Raw genomic sequence first — 27,628 nt, 5'->3', positions numbered from 1 at the left:
GTCACAAACATGGTGACAAGACTGGTGGATGCGGTAAAAGAGAAGGGTGTGGAGGTTAAAAGGTGTGTCTGCCAAGGAACCCAGGGCTTATGTTCTTTACACTTTAATCGGTGATATAACTAAAGCATATACCATAGTGTATATGCCATAACTAGATACAATATAATGTAGGATGGGGGATATATACACCTGTATTGGAACTTTATACATTGCTTTCAATATCAAATCTATTCTAAAATGATTGATTTTGCACAGTTTTAAAGAATCATAGGCATCCCAGGAATACTTAAGGTAATTGTCGGTCAAATAGGCTGATATTTGCCGGTATAACAGGGCTAACAATCAACCAACAAATGCTTGTTTGTAGGATGATCTGGTCGTTTGGACCCATCATATTTCACTAGCTGAAATGTCACTGGCTGCACGATTACCGAGCCGTGTAGTAGGCTTAGTAAAAAAAACACTGCTCTACACAATCAGCACTCATGTAATATGGCCCTACAGTAGAGGGAATTTCATCATTATACTAGGTAACTGAAACAGATATATAGAGTTTTGTTTACAGGGGTGTACATTAACTAAAGAGGATATGAACAGTGGCCTGAAAATACACTGATCACACAATGTCCAGATTAGTCTAGATTCTATACATATGAATCAATGTTATTTTATTACACCCAGATCCTTCTCTACCAGTGTCTCTCCCAGTGTACCCCGCCCCCCCACCTCCCCAAGGACATATGATGCATGCAGGTTATTAGCAGGGTCTTTTTTACCACTAGGCAACCGTGGTCCATGAAGGGGGGCAGCACCAGGGAGCAGGGGGAAAGAAACAACTTTTTTTTAGTCTCTTAACTCAGAGACTTCAGAGTTGCCAGTAAATTTGGTGTATTTTTGAGGGGGGGAGGGGTAGGGGTGGGTATGGTGGAATTGTTTAACTCTGGTGTGGCAGTGTTATCCAGTCACAGTATGGCGATATTGGTTAGGTCTGGTATGGCAGTGTCATCCAGTCACAGTATTGGTTAGATCTGGTATGGCAGTGTCATCCAGTCACAGTATGGCGATATTGGTTAGGTCTGGTGTGGCAGTGTCATCCAGTCACAGTATGGCACTATTGGTTAGGTCTGGTATGGCAGTGTCATCTCGTCACAATATGGCGGTATTGGTCAGGTCTGGTGTGGCAGTGTTATCAAGTCATAGTATGGTGGTATTGGTCAGGTCTGGTGTGGCAGTGTTATCCAGTCACAGTATGGCGGTATTGGTCAGGTCTGGTGTGGCAGTGTCATCCAGTCACAGTATGGCAGTATTGGTCAGGTCTGGTGTGGCAGTGTCATCCAGTCACAGTATGGCGGTATTGGTCAGGTCTGGTATGGCAGTGTCATCCAGTCACAGTATGGCGGTATGTCACGGCCGCGGCGGCGTCCCGTGCTCCGGTCCGCCGCCGCGACCTATCCATGCAGCTGCCGGGGTCCATGTGCAGGGACCCGGCGCTGCTACTAGTTCAGCCCCGGGGGGCGCCTTACCTCGCCCCGCTCCTGTCACCCGCTGTGCCGGCCGGCGCCCGCGTCCCCGCCTCCTAGGGGGCGCACGCGCCGGCTGTCTCACATTTAAAGGGGCAGTCCGCCCCTAATTGGTTGCTGCACATCACACTCTGCTATAAGTTCCAGCCCTGCCCCCTCCCAGGTGTTGGAGCCTCTACATGCTTCCCATAGCGTTTGGCCCAGCTCCCTGTTGTTCCTGACCTTAGTCCTTGTCCCTTGTTCCTGTCTTCAGTCCTTGTCCCTAGTCCTTGCCCGCTGCCTTCCCATTGTTCCTGTGTCCTGTCCGCCAACTGCGAGCACATCTACAGTCCTCTGCCTGCACTATCTCCTGCCTACTGCTCCTGCCACGCCTCGCCTGCTGTCACTAGCAACCAAGCCAGGGGTAGCGACCTGGGGGTCGCATGCCGCAGCAAGTCCATCCCGCCTTGCGGCGGGCTCTGGTGAAAACCAGCGGTCCCTTAGACTCCGCTCCCTGGTGAGGTTAGTGCTATCGCTAGTGACGGTCCAGTGGATCCACTACTCCAGGCGTTACACCTGTAGCTAGTTCCCCCAATGTAGGTAGCATCCTCAGTAGTTAAGTTAGTAGCCAGGTCCCTCCACCATACTCACCTAACCTCTTAACATCTGCAGCACCCCGCAACGTGGTATGGGCTCACCTGACGCCTGATGAAAGAATTCGTCGTCTGGAGCTGAATCTCTGCCTCTACTGCGGTGGATCGGATCACTTTCGGCTGAGATGTCCCCAACGTCCTCAAGCGTCCGGGAAACGCCAGCACCTAGGTCCGGTGGGAGAGGTCTCCCTAAGTGTGAATGCCACCTCTCCAAAGTTGTCTGTGCCAGTCTCCATCCAGACACCCTCAGGACAAACTCACCAGACTACTGCCTTTCTTGATTCTGGGTCAGCAGGCAGTTTTATTGCAGCTACATTGGTCCAGAGATGGCGGCTACCCGTGACCCAACTAGCCAGACCCCTGACTATCTCCTCGGTCACGGGCGAGATTCTTACCGACCATGTGCACTACCAGACTGCACCTCTAGTCCTCCAGGTGGGCACTTCACATCAGGAAAATATCTCCTTCTACGTCCTGCCCTATTCTTCTTCCACCATCCTCCTGGGACTCCCTTGGCTGCGATTACATGCCCCTAAGCTGGACTGGAGAACCGGGAAGATTCTCAGTTGGGGTCAGGACTGTTCCAACCGGTGTCTGAGATCACCTCAGCCCAAGTACTCTATGTTGTCTACTGACCCCGCCAAGCCTCTATTCGGCCTACTGGCGGAATACCAAGACTTGCCTGATGCCTTCTCTGCCACGGAGGCGAACTCTCTACCATCTCATCGGGCGTACGATTGTCCCATAGACCTCCTTCCTGGAACCTCTCCTCCACAAGGTCGGGTGTACCCTCTCTCCGTACCAGAGACTGAGGCCATGTCCTCTTTCATCCGGGAGAACTTACAGAAGGGTTTCAACCGCAAATCCACATTCCCTCGCCATATAGGGATGGACTTCATCACTGATTTGCCTCCATCTGCAGGCAAGAAAGAGGGGGAGGCCAAAGGGGGGGGGTACTGTCACGGCCGCGGCGGCGTCCCGTGCTCCGGGCCGCCGCCGCGACCTATCCATGCAGCTGCCGGGGTCCATGTGCAGGGACCCGGCGCTGCTACTAGTTCAGCCCTGGTGTATTTTTGAGGGGGGGAGGGGTAGGGGTGGGTATGGTGGAATTGTTTAGGTCTGGTGTGGCAGTGTTATCCAGTCACAGTATGGCGGTATTGGTTAGGTCTGGTATGGCAGTGTCATCCAGTCACAGTATTGGTTAGATCTGGTATGGCAGTGTCATCCAGTCACAGTATGGCGATATTGGTTAGGTCTGGTGTGGCAGTGTCATCCAGTCACAGTATGGCACTATTGGTTAGGTCTGGTATGGCAGTGTCATCTAGTCACAATATGGCGGTATTGGTCAGGTCTGGTGTGGCAGTGTTATCCAGTCATAGTATGGCGGTATTGGTCAGGTCTGGTGTGGCAGTGTCATCCAGTCACAGTATGGCAGTATTGGTCAGGTCTGGTGTGGCAGTGTCATCCAGTCACAGTATGGCGGTATTGGTCAGGTCTGGTATGGCAGTGTCATCCAGTCACAGTATGGCGGTATGTCACGGCCGCGGCGGCGTCCCGTGCTCCGGGCCGTCGCCGCGACCTATCCATGCAGCTGCCGGGATCCATGTGCAGGGACCCGGCGCTGCTACTAGTTCAGCCCCGGGGGGCGCCTTACCTCGCCCCGCTCCTGTCACCCGCTGTGCCGGCCGGCGCGCGCGTCCCCGCCTCCTAGGGCGCACGCGCCGGCTGTCTCACATTTAAAGGGGCAGTCCGCCCCTAATTGGTTGCTGCACATCACACTCTGCTATAAGTTCCAGCCCTGCCCCCTCCCAGGTGTTGGAGCCTCTACATGCTTCCCATAGCGTTTGGCCCAGCTCCCTGTTGTTCCTGACCTTAGTCCTTGTCCCTTGTTCCTGTCTTCAGTCCTTGTCCCTAGTCCTTGCCCGCTGCCTTCCCATTGTTCCTGTGTCCTGTCCGCCACCTGCGAGCACGTCTACAGTCCTCTGCCTGCACTATCTCCTGCCTACTGCTCCTGCCACGCCTCGCCTGCCGTCACTAGCAACCAAGCCAGTGGTAGCGACCTGGGGGTCGCCTGCCGCAGCAAGTCCATCCCGCCTTGCGGCGGGCTCTGGTGAAAACCAGCGGCCCCTTAGACTCCGCTCCCTGGTGAGGTTAGTGCTATCGCTAGTGACGGTCCAGTGGATCCACTACTCCAGGCGTTACATGGTATTGGTCAGGTCTGGTGTGTCGCTGTTATCCAGTCACAGTATGGCGGTATTGGTCAGGTCTGGTGTGGCAGTGGTAAATGCGACGCCTGGAGCTATTACCTACTAATCCTGTGGTGAGAATTCCTTCAGACAATATGCAGACAGCATATTATTTATGTTTTAAGCGGTTACAAACCATGAAAAATGCGATTCAACAATGTTTCTACATATAGAGAAATGCATGTGGCCGAAACTACGCTCCCCCGCGCTCCCCAAGATTGGGAGTCTTCAGGTTTAGCCCCTAGGGCAGCAGCAGCTGTTAATATAGCCCTGGTTATTAGTACCCAGGTGCATAACTTTACATTTATCTACATTGAACCTCATTTGCCAAGTGGACATCCAAACACTCACTTGGTGTCATCTGCAAAGATAGAAATAATGCTGTTAATTCCATTCTCAATATCATTAATAAACAAGTTAAACAGAAGGGGGCCCAGTACTGACTCTTGGGGTACACCACTTATATCCGGGACCATTCAGAGTAGCCATTAAGCCAGTTTTCAATTCAGTTACTTTCTAAACCAATAAACCTTAATTCACCCATTAGACACCTATGAGGGACATTACTTATGCCACTTAAAGGGTACCTGTCACCAAGACAATGCTATCTAATTTATTGCCATCATGTTATAGAGCAGGAAGAACTGAGCAGATTGATATATATCTTTGTGATAAAGACTCAGTATAACTTGTAACTTGTTGATTGAAATCTCTGCTCATTCTGTATTAAGGAGCCCAGTGCACAGTGTCATTCAATGGACTGGACTGTTTACCATAGAAACATCAAAAATTTAAATTGCAAAATAACAAGTTATATTGAATCTTTCCCCATAAAGATATATATCAATCCGCTCAGCTCCTTCTGCTCTATAGTATGATGCCAATAGCTTAGGTAGCAATTATGGTGATAGGTTCCTTTTAAAATAAATGGGCAGAATTTAGTGGAAGGGCTTCCCACTGCCCATCAGAATTTCTATAGTTTATGTCAGAAAGTTGTGTAAATTATAGCTAAAATCTATGCCAGCTATTACAGCATGTGGCTCATAGTCAATCAAGGTGTGCCAGATTTATTATTACTTACTGTAAGTTCCTAAATCCTGATAAGAGGCATGAAGAATCTTAGTTAGAAGGTGAAATTAAATGATTACTTGTTTCTATGTCATAAGAACAGATGTCTAAGACATGGTTAGGCTGGGTTCACACTGCGATTTTGCAATCCGTTTTTTTATCTGTTTTTTTGCAAAAAACGGATGAAAAACGGATTGCAAAAAACTGATGCATTTGTGTGCATCCGTTTTGATTCGTTTTTCCATTGACTTCCATTATTAAAAAAACAGATCAAAACGGATACGTTTTTTTAGACGGACACAAAAACGTTGCTGACACTATTTTTTTGTCCGTTAAAAAAACCCAGATCCGTTAAACGTATGCTGAAAACGCAGTGTGAACCCAGCCTAAGTTGTTCACACTACGTAAAATTACGGCCGTAGTTTTTGTGCAGCGGAACACAGCCTATTAAGCAATAAGATCCCGGCCGGAGCATACACACATCGTATACGCTCCGGCCGGGATCTGTGCAGCCCCGCAAATAACTGACATATCAGTTTTTTGTGGCCGGAATTCAGTGAATTCCGGCCGCAGAAAGACCTGTCAGTTCACACAGTGAAGTGGGCGGCTCCGGCCGCTCGCTTCACTGTGTGCTATTGTAAGCTCTGATGCGGGCGCACGCTGATGAGATGATTCGGCCAGAGACCGGCCGTTCCGTGACCCGGCCGGGGTCACGGAACGGCCGGTCTCATACATTGTGTGAACATAGCCTAAATGTGCAAAAAATATATGGTAAATCGTTTGTTGCATGTAAAAGTGTCCTTAACTATAATGCTATGTTCGCACAGTAAAAAAGAAAAAAAAGTATAGCCATAATTTTGAGTGAAGATAAAACAGTGTGTGACCAGGTGGTAAATAATAATAATTATTTGGATGGTGGTAAAGCAGGTGTTAAATAATAATAATTATTTGGACGGTCACAATCAATGATGGCCGTTATTCTATACGGTGTGAGCACTGCCAACCAATTTTCTATTGAATTCAGTTAAGTGGATTATTACACTGGAAATGCAGTTGTATTTTTACCTCAAAATTACGGCCATATTTAGTGTGAGGATTCCAAAACTAGCTTTGTATTTCCGCTTTGTGTTTTGACACTTTGGACTGCATTGTAATGGTGGTTATGGACGCTGATTCCACTGTTCCACAGCTATTCCCAAAGAAAACGCAATGAGTGACATGTTACTCATATTAGTTATCATAAGGGCTCGGTGGAGGGCTTCAGAACCAGCCTAAAGAGAGGCATCAGCTCTGTCAATGTATAGACATCTTGTTTTGAACATTGATCCATTCTGATTGCTGTTTTCCTTTTAGATATATTTTTGACCTTCTTCTGGATCATTAGTGGAAACATCCAAGTCATCACGCATTCACCAGCTGAACTTTCTTACGTCTTTTTTCAACCTTACTTTACAACTATGTTATTCCCTAACACAACTATAAATAAAATTAAACCACTTTAAAAATATCATGGTAACAGACCACAAACAAACTTATGTGTAGTCAGATCCTGATATGCAGTAGTAGCAGAGACCAGATGGAAGGGGCTAACACCAAACACATGTTTTGTCTAATGGCCCTATTACATGGGATCATTATCTTTCGAATTTAAATGATAATCGTTCTGTATAATTGCAGGCGACGATCAAAAAATCGTTGTATGTCGTTGATCGTTGATTTAGATCTGGACCTAAAATTATCGTTAATCGTTCGCTGTAATTTCACATTCGTTCGGTCAAGTTCCGCATATGTTCACTAATTGTTCAGTGTAATTGCACATTGTTTATTGTTTTGCTGGTATCAGAAGTTGCAAAAGATCATAGAAACGATCGCAAAAATGATCGAAACTAACGACTATCGTTCTGTGTAATATGGTGAACGATTTCAGGCTGACGATAAACAATCTCATTTGCGAACGTTTATCGTTAGTCGTTAATCATTAAAAATCACTATGTGTAATAGGACCCTAAAGGCCCTATTCCACGGAACGATTATCGGCCGTATTCAGCCGATATGAGCCGCTACGGTCGATAATCGTCCTGTGGAATAGCAGGGAACGATCAGCCGACATCATTCATGTCGGCTGATTGTTGAAGTTGTTTGTTTTTGAACATGTTGATCGTCAAATGACTTATATAGCAGCGGTCTGCTTTACAAACTTGCTTTTTTATTATTATAAATGCATTGAAGCAATGACAAATGATCAAATCCAAACTGGACATTTGCTTTGAATTGGTTCAGGATCGGATTTGTCTTCCACTGTTTGACATGCGGACAATATATTACATTCTTTGTAGCAACGAACTCCACTCTGTATCTTGTGGTGAGTATTACAGTCAGTGCCAGGCTGTGTATCCCTGCGTGACTTTGCCCTGTGTCTATGTTTTATGACAGTAACCTTTGCTTTTGTGGTTATCACCAATGCCATATACTTTAATTGCCCTGCTAAGCACAGTGACAGCGTCCATATGAGAACTTCAACCCCTTAGATAACACAGACAATGTGATTGGGCTGAGGGCTCCAATGCGCCTTAAGTCTTCTTAATCTTTAAGAAATCTTACCCTTTATATGACTCAAAGACTAGAATTAATATTCCTATTATTACCTTTACAGCACTGTCACGTATCTGTAGTATTACATGGCTGAGTAGAAATTCCCTGTTTTTGTCTCATTGGCGAGTCTGACATGCAGTTTTATGTTGTTTCTAGAGATGAGCACAACACGAGCATGCTCAAGTCCGATCGTTCGGCATTTAAATACAGGTGGCTGAAGAAGTTGGATGCAGCCCTAGGGAGCCCAAGAAAGCATGGATACAACATAGGCTGCATGCATGTTCTCCAGGACTTCCTAGGGCTGCTTCCAGCTTCTTCAGCCATCAATATTCAAATGCCGAACGATCGGGTTTGAGCATGCTTGAGTTGCACTCATCTCTAGTTGTTACTTGTTGTTTTTGCTTTTGCAACTCAGTACACCAAGCAGAGCTGGCTTAGCTCTGCCACACCACTGTAAACTCTATACTGTGCTATGACCGTGGGCAGCTTTATAGGTTGTAAAGCTTGCTTTATTTCAATAGGAAAAACAAAGCTGTGATACAAGAGCTCAACGAGGCATGCATGTATATGTAAATGGAAGCCGGAGAATAAACTTCTGGTAGCCAACTCAGCCGGTATATCTCCCACAGGAACAAAGGATTGGCATGTTAAATTGTGGCATGTCCACTCTTTCCCTCCAAAAATTTTTTGTAGCGGAACTGTCAGCTATCCCTGTGAAATTTTTATAATTGCTGGACTTCTCCTTTAAGTGATTTATCTGTATATGTAAAAGAACCCTTATGCAATCATCAGATGGGACAGCATAGGGGCATTTTGGTAAGGGCCCACTTTATCATATCTTGGCCAGTTGTGTGATTATATGAGGGGGTACAGTGTGTGGCAGCGTTATATGAGGGCGTGCAGTGAGTGGCAGCATTATATGAGGTGGTGCAGTGTGTGGCAGCATTACATGAGAAGGAACAGTGTGTGAAGTTGTTGTTTCAGGAGAAACTAATGTATTGCTGCATTTACACTGAACGATTATCGTTCAAATTTTTGCAATAACGATTGCATTTGAGCGATAATCGTTCGGTATAAACACAGCAAACGATCACGTGATGAGCGGAAAATCGTTCATTTTGATCTTTCAACATGTTCTCAAATCGTCGTTCATCGTTTGCTAAAAATTCGCAGATTGTTTAGTGTAAACAGTCTTTCAAAGATTCAGCCTATGTAAAAGATGGGCTTAAGCGATCTTAAAAACGATTTTTCTTACGTATTTTCTTACGATTTTTCTAACAATTTATTCATCTAAACGCTCATTGTTATAAAAACAAAATTGTTGCTCCAAAATCGTTAAACGATCGATTGGGCGAATTATCGCTTCGTGTAACGCAGTATATGTCAGTGTCATATTCAGGTGATACTTTGAGGCATTTGTCCTAATACCCGCAACTGAGTGGGACTTAAGTGGCTACATATCAGGGTGGTTTGGTGATCTCCCCTTGGCAACAGGTTTCCTTCCCAGGAAGGATATCTTGCTATTCCCATGTTTTGACTTGTGACTGAGGCTCCACAGACCCCTTTCTTTATATATTGTAATTTTGGTATTATCTGCAGCATGCTACATTACGAGCATCCTTCATGTCAAGTAGGCAAACTGGTTAAAAAATGTATTACTTGGGCACTTGTCATGGTGGTGTCAGTGGTGTTGCGGAAAGGTTAACCCAAGTGTAAGGTATAGGTGCAGGTGCAGTGGCACACAAAAATACAGCAGAGTCCAATGACTTAACCAGAACAACTTCTTTACTGGTAACTTCAGTACAATACAATACAATGCTGGTACTGGTTTAGAGAAAGAGGAGAGTTGAGGTAGATTGAGGAGTGAGTAGGGGGACCGTCTTGGGGCCTTGTCCAAGTAGTAGTGTACTCTGCTGGGATGAGGTTTAGTAGAAGTAGAGAAAAATACCCCTATTCATGTTTAGATGAGTGCAAAGTTGGGTAGTATGAGCCCCAGGCCTTTACAACTGGGTGTAGCAGACTTTCCGAGGCTTCCCAGAAGGTTGGATAGGACAACAGTAAACATGTGACAGGCAACTGTTAACCTATAACCTTCGGTTAGCTGGGCTCATGGGAAGACTTGTACATATAAGACAGAGAGTGACACTCAGGGCCGTATTTACCACTAGGCACCCGCGGTCTGGTGCCTAGGGCAGCACCTTTCAGGGAGGCAGCACCGGGGAGCAGGGGAAAGGACACAAGTTTTTTTCTTTGTTTTTATTTTTTTAGTCTTCCACCTCCAGTTCAGACTTGCCAGTAAATCTGGTGTCTTTTCAAGTCTGGAGGAGTATGGTGGTATTGTTCAGGTCTGGTATGGCGGTGTTATCCAGTCACAGTATGGCAGTGTTGGTCAGGTAAGGCTTTGATCCCACTTTGTATGACACTGGCCATTGCGCGACCCAGTTGGATAACGGACTGGCCGATGTCAGAAAAGATCATCCCGGACGCTACTGCAGTACTGGCCAAATGATCTTTACTGACCGGAGTCGCATGCTCCATTGTGTGAACTGACAAGGTTTTCTGCGACTGCTATTCATTGAATAGCGGCCGCAGAAAACTGACATGTCAGTTATAGAGATGAGCGAACCTTGAGCATGCTTGAGTCGATCCGCACCCGAACGTTCGGCATTTGATTAGCGGTGGCTGCTGAACTTGGATAAAGCCCTAAGGCTATGTTGAAAACATGGATACGGTCATTGGCTGTATCCATGTTTTCCAGACAACCTTAGAGCTTTATCCAAGTTCAGCAGCCCCCGCTTATCAAATGCCGATCGTTTGGGTACGGATCGACTCGAACCCGAACCCGGTTCGCTCATCTCCAGTGGCGGTCTTTGGCACCAAGCACCCCAAGCGATCGCTTGGGGCCCCCAACATCCAGGGGGGCCTCCACGCCCCGCTCTTGTGCTCAAGACCGCTGGACAGGGCCGCTGCCCCGCTCGCTGCTGCCATCTGAACTGTAACCATGAGCACTCGTAATGAGCGCTCATAGTTACATGCAGCAGCACTGACAGGGCGGGCCACAAGAGTGAAGAGAAGAGGAGACGCCCGGACCCAGGTGAGTATAAGTGTTTGCTTTATTGTGTTATATACTATATGGGAGGGGGAGCACACAGGGGTCTGTTTAACTGGGGGAGAGCACATCGGGGGTCTATATAAATGGAGGGAGCACACAGGGGGACTATAGACTACTGGGGCTTCACAGAGGGGTCTATATACTACTGGGGGCAGCACACGGGGGGTCTATATACTACTTGGGGCAGCAGAATGGGGTCTATATACAACTTGAAGAGCACACAGAAGGTCTATATCCAAGTGGGGGAGCACACAGGGGGGCTATATACTACTGGGGGAGCACACAGGGGTCTATATACTACTGTTGGGGCACACAGGGGGTCTATATACTACTGGGGGAACATACAGGGGGTCTATATACTACTTGTGAGGCACACAGGTGGTCTATATATAACTGGGGGAGCAAACCGGGGTCTGTATACTACTGGGGCAGCGCACAAGGGGTCTTTATAATACTGGTGGGGCACACAGGGGGTCTATATACTACTGGGGGAACCACACAGGGGGTTTATATACTACTGGAGGAGCACACAGGGGTCTATATCCAAGTGGGGGAGCACACAGGAGGTCTATATCCAAGTGGGGGAGCACACAGGGGGTTAAATACCCCTGAGGGAGCACACAGGGGGCCTATATACTAGTGGGGGAGCACACAGGGGGTATATACAACTGGGGGCCGCACACAGGGGGGTCTATATACAACTGGGGCAGCACACAGGAGGTCTATATACTTCTGGGGGAGCACACGGGGGGCTATATATAACTGGGGGAACACACAGGGGTCTACCTACTACTGGGGGAAGCAAACAAGGGGTATATACTACTGGGGGCAGGACACAAGGGGTATATACTATTGGGGGCAGCACACAAGGAGTATATATTACTGACTGTAGCACACAAGGGGTATATACTACTGGGGGCAACACACAGCGGTCTTTTGTTTTGAAACACGTGTCGAGGGGGGGCCCCAGACATAACTTCGCTTGGGGCCCCAGAAATGCCAAGACCACCCCTGCTCATCTCTAGTCATTTACCATGTGTATACACGCCCGGGATTCCATAGAAGGCAGCACTACATAAGCTACGTAGCAATCACGGCCGTTGTTGCAAATATGCAACAACGGCCGTGATTACTACGTAGCTTACATAGTGTGAACATAGCCTAAGACTGATCAGATGTCAATATGATGTTCTGAAATTAGAAAATCATGATGCCAATTGGTGAGTGAAGATGGGGCTTCTTTAGGTTTAGTGCCTAGGGCAGCAGCTGTTAATACGGCTCTGATGACACCTAGTGGGTAAAATACACAACAGCACTTTTATCCCCCTCTAGTGCAATACCTGACAGAGGCACTTTACCCAGGGGATATAGAACTTAGTGGAAGACCCATACCAGGACACTACACTTATACTTCAGCAGGTATGGGGTATGGCTACAAATTATGCAGGTTCACATGTCATATGTTAAACAATATATTGGCTAGTATTTGATTGGTATTTGGTCAGTATTTGTAGCCAAAGCCTAGAGTGGAATCAACCCAGAGAAAAACTACAATAGAAGGATTTTCTTGTGTATTGGAGCCAGTCCTGGTTTTGTCTACAAATACTGAATACTATGTGTGAACCCAGGCTTATAAACAGATTTTTCCTTGTTGAAGTCATGGTGAAACCTTTAGGCTGCTATTATCAAGTGATAAAGGTTATGAAGATGATATTGCACTTGGGCAATGATAGATACATATTATCTAGAAGGTTCAAAGGGCAAGCAGTTAAAGAAATGAGTGTTAGAAGACATTCTTACAAACAAAACTAAGGAAAATAAAATCCCAAAAGTAAGCCTATGCTTCATATATATATTTTTGCTATATAATTTTTAGACACTGGAGAATTAAGGCCTTAGTACACTGAGTGATTATCTACCAATTAGGCAGATATATCCCTGTGTAATAGAAAAAGCGATCAGCAGATGAGCGAGCATACAAGCAACATACTCGTACGCTCACCTGTCAAAAAAAATCTGGCGTAAGACTACGTTCACATGTAGCAAAACTAGCGGAATTCCGCGACAGAATTATCTGCCGCGGAATGCCGTTAGCCTTCCCTTTCATAATGGGAGTTTATGGGAGGCGCGCGCTGCTGCTCTCCCCACGCTGAAGAATGAACATGTTCATTCTTCAGTGCGGAGAGACGCTTTGAGAACAGAAGCGCGCGCCTCCCATAGACTCCCATTATGAGAGGGAGGCTAACGGCAATTCCTCTAGTTTTGCTACGTGTGAACGGGGCCTAATAGCTGATGGGCGGCCAACGGGGCATTAAGACAACGGCTGCAGGGACATTGCTCACAAAGTCCTTGCAGTCCTGCCTGCACGATTATCGAGTGGTGTAATAGGCTCTGTAAGTGAGCGACAATCCAGACAATACAGCTCTAATAACATCTGAACTCTTCTCCCTAACTGAAATTATTACTAAGAGTCCTTTTGTACAGCCCTATATGGGGCCATGTACGGACGCAAATGAGCGCCAATCAGTGAGATCACCGCTTGCCTTTACAAGGCAAGAAAAATTGTGTGACCATTAACATTCATTGTTATCGGCTGCACATCTCCTATTTACACAGAGAGATGTTAAGGCATAATAATAATAATAATAAGTTTTACCGGCAGATAGAAAACCAAATCTAATCGGTGGCATCATTACTGGCTAATTGAGAGTTCCTAGGAAGGCCTTTTGCTGATAATCGGCCTGTGTAAAAGGGCCTTAAGTCCAGCACTAAAGGAAGAAAACTTGTACACCAGACTGAAGCTCCAGAAATTCAATAACCTTTACTTCAATTGTTCATTATTAGTGTTTATCTGACAGATTTCTGAAGCCGAAGCCACAAACAGACTATAAAAAGAGAACAGGTCATAAAGGAAAAACTGAGATTTCGCGAATTTTTTTAAAATCCTGTTCTGGCTTTGGCTTCAAAAATCTGTCAGGTAAATCTCTGTGTGTAAATGCACCATTAGTCGAGCAAAGTTCTTGATCGAGCATTAGGGTACTCAATCAAGCTCGATGCTTGGGTTGCTATTTAAATATATAGTGGTGCAAATATTTTAACAGTTTCAGATCTCTCAGCATCATTATTCATGATGATGTCGGGAGCTCCGAAACGGTTTCAATACTTATTCTAAGGGTGTGTTTACACCGAGTAAAACAGGCCGAATAGCATGTATATAGGAGAGTGCGCGCTTCTTTCGCTGTCGCCACTCTCAGCTCAGAGAAGTTACATGTGAGTTCCTTAAGCGGAGAGCGTCAGCAGCAGAGGAGCGTGCGCTCTTCCGCAGACAGGCTATGGCACACTGATTTACTCAGTGTGAACATACCCTAATTTTTGAATATTTCATTTACACAGCCCATTTTAGTGCTCGCTCAACACTATTCATTATACATTATCGCAGAAGAAGACACAACCCACCAGAAAGGAGATAGAAACCCATGCAGCTTTTTCCAAAAAAAAAGTGTATGAATTGTGTCCAAACTTCTTGTGCACATTTAACAAATAATATAATATCACATAGTCGGATTTACCACTCCGTAGGTATAATGCAATGCTCCCTCTGGTGGGGAACATGCCCAATGTATGTAACCCTCCTATGTATCACTCTCTTTCTCTGGTGAGGTTTCTGATAAAGCTGTAGTAAAAAAAAGATACAATTTAAAATCTTCACTAGAGATGAGCGAATCGGGTTTGGGTTTGAGTCGATCCGAACCCGAACGTTCGGCATTTGATTAGCTGGGGCTGCTGAACTTGGATAAAGTTCTACGTTTGTCTGGAAAACATGGATACAGCCAATGACTATATCCATGTTTTCCACATAGCCTTAGGGCTTTATCCAACTTCAGCAGGCACCGCTAATCAAATGCCGAAAGTTCGGGTTCGGATCGACTCGAGCATGCTCCAGGTTCGCTCATCTCTAATCTTCACTCTTTCCTAAAAGGAATTATAGGTGAATTAATCTAAGCAAACCTTAAAAATGTCCCTATTAAAAAAAAATGACACGTACTGTGAAACACAAGTTGGCTGTATGAATATAAAAGTGAAAGTAACAGGTTTTGGAACATGATGACATTTTACTGTGCAAACGCAGTAAAACATAAGAAGAAGGTCATACTGACCCCCAGCATGCGCCTATAGAAAGAGATCATAAAAGTTAATCAATAAGTTATATGTACCCCAAAATGATAAAATGCAACTCCTCCTGCAAAAAACAAGCCCTTATTCAGCTGCATTGTGGGAAACACAAATGCAGCAACACGCTGCAGTAATGTGAAAATAAAAAAATCCTACAGCCCTTAAAATTGTCCTGAGCATGAAGAGGTTAAACTATGATATTGCTTTTATTGTATGCTGATTTAGCAAGGACAATCACACAGTTTTATTTCCAATACCTTTAGATAAAAACTGTAGTAATTTACTTCTATTTAAAAATCTCAAGGCTTACCATACTTAAAAGCTACTATATATCCTCCAGGAAGTGGTGTTTTATTTACATTCAGAAACAGTGCTCTCTGCTGCCACCTCTGTCTATGTCAGGAACTGTCCATAGCAAATCCCCATAGAAAACCTCTCCTGCTTAGGACAGTTCCTGTCTTTGTCAGAGTTATCAGCAGAGAGCACTGTGTCTGAGTGTAAATACACCTCCAGGCACAGTCACTCCACTTCAATCAAGAGGCAGAGATTCCCAGTATTCTTGCCAATAAGATGCTATGCGTTTCAAGGGTTAACCACCCTCTTCATCAGGCATGATTAGGTACATTACACACTAGTATTTATAATATTTATGACCCGGAAGGATTTCCATGTTCCCAGGTGTCCTCACGACATCACTTCCCATCTGCTAATCAGACTGAAGTCCTATTAAAACAACAACATTGGTGGTTTCTATGGTTAAAACTTATAAGGCGAGGTAGTCTTGAGGTAAGTGGCTGAGCTCTGTCATATAAAGGCTGCCACCACCCTGGGTTCTAATCCCCTGTGCTCCATGGCTTTTATACCAGTGTACTGTGTAAATCTTCCCCCACAGAAAGTACCAGCTTGTTCAGTCTAGTGCACTTTCCAGCACTATGTCATGGCATAGCAGAGGGGAGTGTATGATGTGCAGTGATTGGCTATAGAAGTAAGGGAGGAAGTCACTATGTGTGTACTTCTGGCAAAGAGTCCAGGCCTGGTGTTGCACTGCACTGGTGTCTCCTGCAGTAGAAAATAGGTACGGTGTAGGTATAAAAACAGCGTACACATAGGAGGAATTTATCAATTATTTCTGTGTAGGTTTAAGTGTAAAATTGCAAATATGTAATTGATTAAAAGTTAAGGGTAACTGAAACGTGTTGGTTGTAACCCTTGGAGGGTGTCCTTTTATGAAATAAAGATGTTTGGATTTTTTCCAAGATTTTTGTGCAATCACTCATTTGGGCGGATCCCCCCCCCCCCCTTATTTTCTGTGTTTTGTGCAAAATTTTTGAGAATTGCACAAAATTGACAATGTTATACAGACATTTGCAACTTTTTAACAGTAGTTTTCTAGTGAAAGCATTGATAAATTCCCATAATCTATTAAACCTTTTAATACCCTAACTGCTTCTACAGATTCCCTTTACATGCCTCCCTGTCAGTCCTAAGAGAAAAAAAATATAGAAAGGGCTCCACTCTTTACATGTTCTCCATACTAACAGAAACAGTCTTCATTTTTACAGTTTTTCTTGTTCCATATGTACACAGCTTGGTATTGTTTGAATCGGAAGTAAGTAGCAAATCTGAACAAATCTGATGTGTTTGTGACCACTTACAAGCGCCTGTATGCACAGAGGACCCTTTCTGCCCCTTGGGAAAATCAGTATACAATTATATGGGAATCATTGTATTCATGTTTAAAGGGAATCTGCCAGCCTGAGGTACTGAGAGTTTGCTGTAGATGGCAGTCCCCTAGTAAGCATGTTGCCTTCTGGTAATTTGTCTGTGCAGTGAACTATGCACAGACTATACATATCTCAGGTCTCCTACTGTAATGAAGAGTCAAACAGGAGTTGTTTGTGCCACACTCTGGCATACCCCTCCACTCCTTCCTCCTCCCTCTTCTTCATGAATAATCAATGCTGCCCGGCCTCCTGCTCGCTCAGCTGTCAGCCAGTGTCTCTGATTGCAGATCCGTCCTTTGTAGGCAGTTTATGTCTGGAAGAAACACTCTGAGCCAAGATGTGTTGGAGCTGTGGTCTAGGGGTGTATCACCATTCTAGAGACCTGACAGCAGTTCATTATTTGGTTTAAATCCCCTAATGGAAATAAAATATAGGTCTTTATTTTTTTCTCTGTTTTCTCAGTATCGTATAATTTTTAACGTTTTATGTTCATGCACAGTATTTTTGCTCAGTATTTTGCAACCATAAATAAGAGTGGATTGAAAACACAGAAAGGCTATGTTCACAGACTTCATACACACTGTTGAAATTTAATAGATGGGCGTCATTCAATGGCAAATAATGTCCATTTTTTCAAAACAACCGCCATTGTTTTAAAGTAACGGCAACTATTTGTCATTAAATGATGGCCATTCAATCAATTTCAACAGTGTGTATGAAGTGTGTAATCATAGCTTTTCTGTGTTTTGAATCCACTCCTGGTTTTGGTAGCAAAATACTGAGCAAAAATACTGTGTCTGAAAGTAGCCTTAAAAATGATACAATAATGAGAAAAAAAAGAAAATAAAGACCTATATTTTATTTCCATTAGGGAAAGAGTTAACCGTAGACCTCAGCTCCAACACATTTGAGAGATTCAACTATATCTAAGTGTTTCTTTCAGACATAAACTGCCTACAGAGGACTAATCTGCAATCAGAGACACTGGCTAACAACTGAACGAGCAACTCCTGTTTGACTCTTCATTACGGTAGGAGACCTGAGATTGTGTATATTCCACTGCACAGACAAATTACCAAAAGGTGACATGATCACACGGAAAATGCCAGCTACAGCACACTGTCAGCACCTTAGATAGGGCCTGGGAGCTGACAGATTCCCTTTAACTATTAGAGATGAGCAAATCTCAAGCATGAGATTGATTATCGGTGGCAGAGGAAGTTAGATGCAGCCCTAAGGCTGCCTTGAAAACATGGGTACAGCCCATTAACTATATATTTTGGATGGTACGGCCCCATACACATTAGAGTAAAGTTGGTGAAGCCTACAAGTGTTGGCAGGATGGCCAACTGGCTAATGTGTATAGTGGCCTCCTGACTCTCCCTTGACAATTGATTTCCGGGAAGAGAATGATCGGACATTTTGAATTTCAACATCCAATCCTTTTGTATTCTCTACCGATAAGCAGCTTCCAGAGGTATCTGACAGCAGCTTCCTCTCCTCTCCCAGTAAAATCACATGCACATTTGTCCGAATCAGGACAAATAGTTCTCAGCTAAATAAGCGGCAGCTATTAAAGGGTGCATGGTCATGGTCACACTGAACCCCCACCAAAAGTTCTTCTGTTCAAAATTCACATTATCATAAGAATTTATGATGTTATAAGATTGTTTCTAGAGTGTCCCTAAGGGAGGTTTCAGGGTGTTACACCCACAACACAGGTACAATATACCTGTCTGGATGAGGCCTAAAGCAACAAACTCCTCCAGAATAATTTCATAACAGAATTAGATGGCGGTAGTTGTGTCAGTTTTTCGGCATTAAAAAGTTACAAATATTTGTACAAAGCCCATTTTATACAAAAATGTGTGACATTTTACCACATTCACACTACGGAATCTGCGACAAGATTCTATGCGAAAATCCCCCGGGTGAACTCGGCGCCGAATCCTGCCTTCAATCTGTTTGAATGGGGAGGCTTACGCGCCTCTGCTCTCACCTCAAAGGCACATGAGCCCTCCCAGGCACGGAGGTGCGGAGAGCTCCCAGGTGCAAAGAGCGGAGGTGCATGAGCCCTCCCATTCAAACAGATTGAAGGCAGGATTCGGCGCCGAGTCCACACGGGGGGGTTTCCAAACAGAATCTCGGCACCAATGCCCTAGTGTGAACGGGGCTTTAAACTGCACCCGAAACTTTATTGAAAGTGGGCAGGGCTTAGCGTAAATGGACGTAAGAAATACCAGTGTTTATAAACTCTCCTCTCTGTGTTTTTGTTGCAGTGCATAATGGATTTTTGTATCTTATTGCAGCAAATTGTTACTGCCGCTCACAAGTGCAGAATCTTTCCTTACAACCATAACTGAGTCACGCCCAAAAATAACTTTCCTTATCTCTTCTTCCAGTCAGACACTGCAGAGTGGCATTGATTAAGAGCACCCAGGGAGCACCCATGGGAAGTGCTATGTCATAGTATAGGTGAAGCAAAACAAAGTCATTGATAATTTTTACCCCTTTTGTTGCAAGGGGTCATTGCCATTGGTGTTAGGAATTTCCGCACCTTTATAGGATATGTAGGAGGTCTTTTTTTATATATGGTTATTATACAAGAAACAATTGCAATTTTAAAGCGTTACTGTTATTGTTTGACATGTCAGAAGTTTTGATTAGTCGAAGTAACAGAGAAGGGGCGGGCCGGATGACGCATCGGTGGCCCTAACGTTGTTCCTGAGTTCCGCTTTAAGGTAGCTTCACACGTACCGCCTCGCATCGTAAATTACGCTGCGAGTCTGGTAGGTCCTGGCAGATCACTTTCACTACATACACGCAGCGGCCGCTTAACCCCTTCAGCTGCCGCCCGGCTCCCGCTCTGTATACATTACCTCTCCTCGCTGCACGGGTCCCGGCGTACTGCTCTTCCGCCCGGCCAATCAGTGTGTTGCCCTGCCGCAGCCACTGATTGGCCGGGCGGGAGAGCAGTACGCCGGGACCCCATGCAGCGAGAACAGGTAATGCATACAGAGCAGGAGCAGAGCGGGAGCCGGGCGGCAGCTGAAGGGGTTAAGCGGCCGGCAGAATTACATACACGCAGCGGTCGTTCAGACCGCTGTGTGTATGTAGTGAAAGTGATCTGCCAGGACCTACCAGACTCGCAGCGTAATTTACGCTGCGAGTCGGTACGTGTGAAGGCACCCTTAAAAATTCAGCACACCAAGACATTGTGTATGATTCCAAGTTGTGGAAACAGTTTAGGTTTGACTTTTTCTGTTCCATCGTATCAGTGCCCAATAAGAAATAAGTAAGTAGAAAATAACTATATTCAAAAAGAAACAATGACAGAGAAAAAATGTTATATGGTGTATTTGTGTCCAGCGTCACCTAGTGGTACAGTTAGGCATTTCAGAAAGAACAGGAACATGTCATAAAGACATGTCAAAAGACTCATCATCGGTCCAAGTGTTCAGACCCGTGCCGATTTTGAGAACGAGTCGGGAGAGGAACACGCTGCAGCGTAGTCCGCTTTCCGCTCTGTGTCAGTAAAAGAATCAGGCTCTGTAGACTTAAATTAGGAGCCAGATTCATCACGTGACATAAAGCCAGGAGAAGACCACGCTTAGCGTTAGAGTTAGCTTAGTGTTCTCGCAATTGGTACGGGTGTGAACAATCAAATCTGGATCAATCAAAACTTTTGACATGTCTATGCCTTTAATCTCTCCAAACGACAGTGAGACATTAAGTGAAAACCGGTTTCAATTTAACTTATCCAGCAGGGAGTCCCTTGGTTTGCCTATAAGGATACTGGTGTCATTCTAGCCACAGAGGGTCGGTGCAAACATATCACTAGGTCTATACCCCTGATGGCAAACCTATGACTTGTGAGACAGAGAAGTATGTGGCCACATGCTGATAAGGACTTAAGCACAGCCCCAGCGGCGCTGCAATTATAGTAGCCAGGGTCTGGCAGTTCTCCCAAGCCTGGCCGCCCCTCATACCCTGCCGCCCATCCCACCTGATGTGTGCTCCATGAAAACCTAGCGTTCTCTTTCCTTATTTGATGCGCAGTGGCATCACGCTCCTGCGCTGCTTATTTGCCACACTCCTGCACAACCGCCCTACAGCAATCTGTGGCGCCAAGCTCCTGCTTATCACTGGTGATCGGACATGCTTACTGGCAGGTGGGAGCAGGGGGTCTGGGGGTGTGTGCTGGTGAAGGGATGAGGGGCCATGGGTACTGGAGGTGTATGCTGGTGAAGAGATGAGGAGCAAAGGGGGACTGGGTGTGTGTGCTGGTGAAGGGATGAGGAGCAAAGGGGGACTGGGGGTGTATGCTGGTGAAGGGATGAGAAGCAAACGGGGACTGAGGGTGTGTACTGGTGAAGGGATGAGGAGCAAAGGGGGACTGGGGGTGTATGCTGGTGAAGGGATGAGGAGCAAAGGGGGACTGGGGGGGTATGCTGGTGAAGGGACGAGGAGCAAACTGGGACTGGGGGTGTATGCTGGTGAAGGGATGAGAAGCAAAGGGGGACTGGGGTGTGTGATGGTGAAGGGGTGAGGGGGCAGGGGGACTGGGGGGGGGGTGCTGGTGAAGGAATGTGGAGCAAGAGGGGACTGGTGGTGTATGCTAGTGAAGGAATGAGAGGCCAGGGGGACTGGGGGTGTATGCTGGTGAAGGAATGAGAGGCCAGGGGGACTGGGGGTGTGTGCTGGTGAAGGAATGTGGAGCAAGAGGGGACTGGTGGTGTATGCTGGTGAAGGAATGAGAGGCCAAGGGGACTGGGGGTGTATGCTGGTGAAGGAATGAGAGGCCAGGGGGACTGGGGGTGTGTGATGGTGAAGGGGTGAGGGGGCAGGGGGACTGGGGGGGGGGGGTGCTGGTGAAGGAATGTGGAGCAAGAGGGGACTGGTGGTATATGCTGGTGAAGGAATGAGAGGCCAGGGGGACTGGGGGTGTTTGCTGGTGAAGGAATGTGGAGCAAGAGGGGACTGGTGGTGTATGCTGGTGAAGGAATGAGAGGCCAGGGGGACTGGGGGTGTATGCTGGTGAAGGAATGAGAGGCCAGGGGGACTGGGTGTGTGTGCTGGTGAAGGAATGTGGAGCAAGAGGGGACTGGTGGTGTATGCTGGTGAAGGAATGAGAGGCCAGGGGGACTGGGGGTGTATGCTGGTGAAGGAATGAGAGGCCAGGGGGACTGGGGGGGTGTGCTGGTGAAGGGATGAGGAGCAAAGGGGGACTGGGGGTGTATGCTGGTGAAGGGATGAGAAGCAAAGGGGGACTGGGTGTGTGATGGTGAAGGGGTGAGGGGGCAGGGGGACTGGGTGTGTGTGCTGGTGAAGGAATGTGGAGCAAGAGGGGACTTGTGATATATGCTGGTGAAGGAATGAGAGGCCAGGGGGACTGGGGGTGTATGCTGGTGAAGGGATGAGGAGCAAAGGGGGACTGGGGGTGTATGCTGGTGAAGGGATGAGAAGCAAAGGGGGACTGCGGGTGTGTGATGGTGAAGGGGTGAGGGGGCAGGGGGACTGGGGGTGTATGCTGGTGAAGGAATGAGAAGCAAAGGGGGACTGGGGGTGTGTGATGGTAAAGGGGTGAGGGGGCAGGGGGACTGGGTGTGTGTGCTGGTAAAGGAATGTGGAGCAAGAGGGGACTGGTGGTGTATGCTGGTGAAGGAATGAGAGGCCAGGGGGACTGGGGGGGTGTGCTGGTGAAGGAATGGGGACTGGGGGTATATTTTTCTGTTATTTAAACTATAAATATCGCAAAATTGTTTTATTGGTCGAAGTGACACACCACCCGAGTTGTGTTTGGTTTTCTTGCCGAATTTTGACACCCCAAGCTGAAAAAGTTGCCTATCACTGGTCTATACTGTGACCTGTTCTAGCACTACTGATTGATTTTAACTATTGCGTGACAGCTGCAGTGCACAAAATTGCATGCAGATCCCTGTGTTACTTTAAGGCCCTATTACACCAAGCGATTATCGGCCGTACTCGGCAGATTATCAGCCGTTACGGCCTTTAATCGCTTGAAGTAATATCTACTGTTATCAGGCAACGATCAGCTGACATGCACAATGTCGGGTAATTGTTGTCTTTAAACATGTTGAAGAATTTGTAAACGATAACTACAGTCTGCCCGCCATCGATCTGTGTAATAGGAGCAGCGGCAGCAGACCGCCGCTATCTCCTATCTTTAGATCTTCCAGGGAGCCCCTCCTGCAGCTCCTTGCAGCCCCCTGGCTCTTACTCACTCACTGTCGGCATGTATAATAGCACTGGCAGCGAGCGGGGAACAAAAAGCAAGCAAACGCTGATCTGACAGGTTGGCGCTCGCTTGCTCCTCTCCATCGGCCCGTTGCTGTAGATTATGGCTATGTTCACACTACGTAAGTCTCCGGACGTAGCGCGTTCCGTGAATAAGCAGCCGGAGACTTACGTAGTTTGCGTACAATGGAAAGTATACGATATACGGCGGCACAGTTCACACTACGTAAGAACTTACGCGAGGATCGTACGTGGCGCCGTAAAAAATGAACCAGACCATTGTTTGAGGACGAAAATGCTGTAACTTACGCCCGTAGCGTAACATGCGGTCCCGTACGTAGTGGTGATTTCTTCATTTTGCCATCTTTTTGTGCCGATCCAAAAGGTTCTGTGGGGTGTCAGGGGCTAGGCGAAGATTTCCAAGTAAAAGACCACTGTCAGATCGCTACGTAGGGCGCTCGGGAAGCGTAAGTAGACTGCGGGCGTAAGTTCGCGCTCCGTACGTAGCCGGCTGCAAGTAGCGTAAACAGTAGCGTGAACATAGCCTTATAGTTGAAATCAGTTAGTGCTACAAAAACTCACAGTGTAGCCGGCCAGATTAACCCCCGTCCAGATTATACCCGGGTATAAAATGGCCTAGGCCAGAGTATACCCCAGGGTATAAAATAGCCTAGGCCAGAGTATACCCTGGGGTATTGATTATGCTAGGGGATGTGATTTTACCTACTTGAATTGTACCTGTATGACTACACCTATATATAGTGCCCTCTGAGTTAGAAGATGAACAGAGCGTGATCAGAGCGTGACAGACAGATGGAAAGGAATGCTGGCAGAACACCAATGAGCAGAGCTCCTTGAACTTATCATTTTATTCATAATACAAAGCTAGGAAGAGACACTTATCTATGAACAACTTATGGTAAACAATACATTGTGCCAGCCTGACTGTGCAGTACAGGAAGCTGCTGACCATTTATGGACTGACCTACCAGAGTGTGACATGTATGTGTCTTGTGACTTTGAACCCCGCCTGTATTGAATGTTTCTTGTACACTACGAATACACTACGCATGAGTAGTACTGCCCCATATTCTGTCTATAAAAGTTAAAGGGAACCAATCACTTAAAAAACGCATGTAAAGCTATGGGAATATGCTGTAGCAGCACCCAGCACACTTCCCAAACATGCTTTTATACCCCCCGTCCCTGCAATGTACAAGCCAAAAACGTACTTTATAAACTGTATGTAAATTACCCCCAAGTAGTCCTCTGGGCGGGGAGCTGCGGGCAAGTAGTCACGGTCCCTGGGCGTTCTGCAGTGCTAATCACGCCCCTCTGGGCGTGATTAGCCTGCATAATTGTGGCGGCGTCATCGGAGGCGCGCTGTCTCTAACGCTAGCACGCCTACGTTCTTGCTGTGCCGCTCATGCGCAGTACAGCGCGTCCGGTCTGCGCCGTACTGCGCAGGTGCAAAATGAGTTTGAGGCTTTCTGCACAAAGGGGGTTAATACTAGAGATTAGCGAATCTACAGTAGGAAGGAAGAAAAGCGCGACATCCCTATCTGCATTCTGCTCATCAGGCTGCAAGCTTTTAAATCTGCTTCGCTCCCTGCCACTCCTGCCCTGGTGCTGGGAAAGGATGGATCCAAACTGGGAGAAGTTTCCCAGGACTGGATCCATGCTGGTAAGGGGTTTGTATAATTAAGGATTGGCACAACATAGGCACTTTCTTCCAAAATCAGCATCACCCTGGTAGTGTGTGGGATTAAAACCTGGCTCAATTCACTTCAGTGGAAATGAGATTCAATACCACACTCAGCCTGAGGGCAGGGGTGGTGCTGTTTCTGGAAGAGAACAGCCAAGATTTTTTGGAAAACCCTTTAATTTAAAGTGGTTATATGTAGAGAGCCTTTTACACTGTTCTAAATCCTTCACATTCACTTAGAGTAATGTAGTAGAATATACTCTTTATTATGCAGAAACCATTGCTGTCTGCCGTTGTTCCCTATGTGTAACATTATCGGTTGGGGGCCCACTCAGAGTTACTCGCCCCCCTTAGACTGAACCCCTAGCTACGCCCCTGTATGGTGGCTACACAGAGGGGGCATATACCATAAAGGGGAGGTCACAGAGTCAGCCTACCCACTAAATGAGGGTGTAAAGGGGCCAATACAGATGTGCAGTGTGTAGAGAGATGAGGATGGTGACAGAGTGAGGAGCCTAATATGTCTGTCTGCCAGATTCTGTGGATTCGTGGTTCGGAGAAGTTCTCATAATGGCCCAGGACAGATGGAGAAGATGAAAAGGGAAGAACTCCGATCAGAGAAGACGTCCCCTGTGAGTCACTAAATATATCTGCACTGTGATGTATATGGAGTAGAGAACCTGTGTGTAGCTGCGTCCACCTCTATATGACTGGATGAGGTGATAGTGATCTGTGTACAGTGGATGTTATTCAGTAGCAGCGGTGGTGTTAGTCAGTACGTGGCGGTATTAGTCAGTATGTGGTGGTGTTAGTCAGTATGTGGTGGTAATATTTGTTACTTGTAATCTGGTACTGTGTTTTATTGGATTTAGTATACTGGATTTGGACAGTAATAATGTGGTAATGGTAGAGGTTGTGGTGTGATGGTTATATTTCCCTCTTGTGTACTGGTATTATTGGCAATATTGGTCTCAGTATACAGGATTTGGTTAGTGGCAGTATGACGGTAATATGTATGGTGACAATATTTCCTATATACTGGTATTATTGGTAATATCAGTCTTGAGATTATATATCTAAATATATATATACTGTATATATATATATATATATATATATATATATATATATACCAATAGGAAGGAGGAAGGGGGGGGCAAGTTGACCTCTTGCACCAGGGCCCAGGAGACATTAGCTACGCCCCTGGCATTATCCCAGGAAATACATGGACAACTATTTCCGTAATTCCTACAGAAGAAAATAAAAAGATATATTGCTCCATTTATTCACTATCTGGGTATTGCAGCCAGTGGCCCCTTTACCAGGTGGGACAGGAATCAGGGGTCCAATATTCCAGAAGCCGGAGCAGCACATATCAGACATGTTACTCACATCCTATGGGTCTCTGATGGCAATGCCCCTTTATAGCAGCATTTCCTATGAGGGCATCACTATATGAAAGATCTCATCATAATAACATTATTACATGTATGTGATATTATATGTAACATATGTGATATTTATATCTTATTTTATTAGTCTGCTTTAGGAATTTTGGGTAAAATAACATTAATCTATTATTATACAGCATTATATTATTATTACGGAAGGATAATTCATATATTTATATAAGATATTTTCCCTCCATAAAATCATCCTGTACATTCATAGGCAGCTGCCAGTTATCAGTATTATATAGGAGGATGCAGCATCATTAGCATATTGCATGTATGTATGTATGACATCATGATGATGTCACAGTGCTGAGCTGGGGTAAATACCAGCTGACACGCCGGCTGTTACCTTTGATGGGCAAAGGATGGCGACGAGAACGTCCAGGGCTGGTATGTACCACAAGATATTATTACCTATGTTACCTGTGTTTTCTGTATAATTATTAGTAAGTAAAAAGTATAACTATTTTTCTAAAAATGTCTTTATTTTTCAGGGATCAATGAACTGAGATTTTTTTTCATTTTAATCTGTGTGATTATACTGCTTACTCTCTTTGGCTGGTTTATTGAATACATCTGGTAAGTTATTGTCACCATGTACTGTATGTTATATCTTGTTTTTGTCCAAATGGTCACTGTTGTTACTGTATAGCACAGGGACATTATAACTTTCTCCATTTCTTTTTTTTTAGTATGAAAATCATTGCATGGAGGGAGGAGCGAGCACAACTGCATGACCAAGGTAAGTCTAGGAGCATGATCTACATGGTGTCTATGGATAGTACAAGTATATAGTAACACCTGTCCCAGGTAAAATTGCATCATTCACAATGTAAAATATTTTCTATTTTACAGAGAATCCCCAGGAAGAAGTAATTCTCTGGGTGAGATCAGTGGCAGGTTAGGAGGATGGTAAGTATACTTTCATAACATCCGACATATCTGCAAATTTATCATCATCATAGTCAATATAAAGAATATTATGAACATTATCAGTAAATCTAACCATGTCTTATTATTTTTTCAGAACATCTAGAATCCTGCGGCAGTGGAGGGAGGAGAAGCCTTTTTTTTTTTTTTTTTTAAGATAATATTCAATAAATTAAAAACTACAAAAACCCCTTATGTATATTGGATTGTCATA

At 45.6% G+C, this 27,628-nt stretch overlaps 1 long non-coding RNA gene across 2 annotated transcripts; it reads left to right on the top strand.

Moving 5' to 3' along the window:
* Positions 1 to 27,586, top strand: LOC138789574 (uncharacterized). 2 transcript variants are annotated; one of them, XR_011362735.1, is made up of 5 exons: positions 1 to 62; positions 26,979 to 27,063; positions 27,177 to 27,226; positions 27,340 to 27,396; positions 27,512 to 27,586. It is a non-coding gene; the product is annotated as an uncharacterized lncRNA (long non-coding RNA). The 2 variants fall into 2 exon arrangements; XR_011362736.1 differs by lacking the exon at positions 1 to 62 and adding an exon at positions 26,750 to 26,874.
* The last annotated feature ends 42 nt before the right edge of the window (positions 27,587 to 27,628 follow it).

This window comes from Dendropsophus ebraccatus, chromosome 4 (assembly GCF_027789765.1).
Source record: "Dendropsophus ebraccatus isolate aDenEbr1 chromosome 4, aDenEbr1.pat, whole genome shotgun sequence".
NCBI classification, from domain to species: Eukaryota; Metazoa; Chordata; class Amphibia; order Anura; family Hylidae; genus Dendropsophus; species Dendropsophus ebraccatus.
The sequence above is the reverse complement of the archived record's forward strand: the minus strand, read 5'-3'. Positions and strand labels throughout refer to the sequence as shown.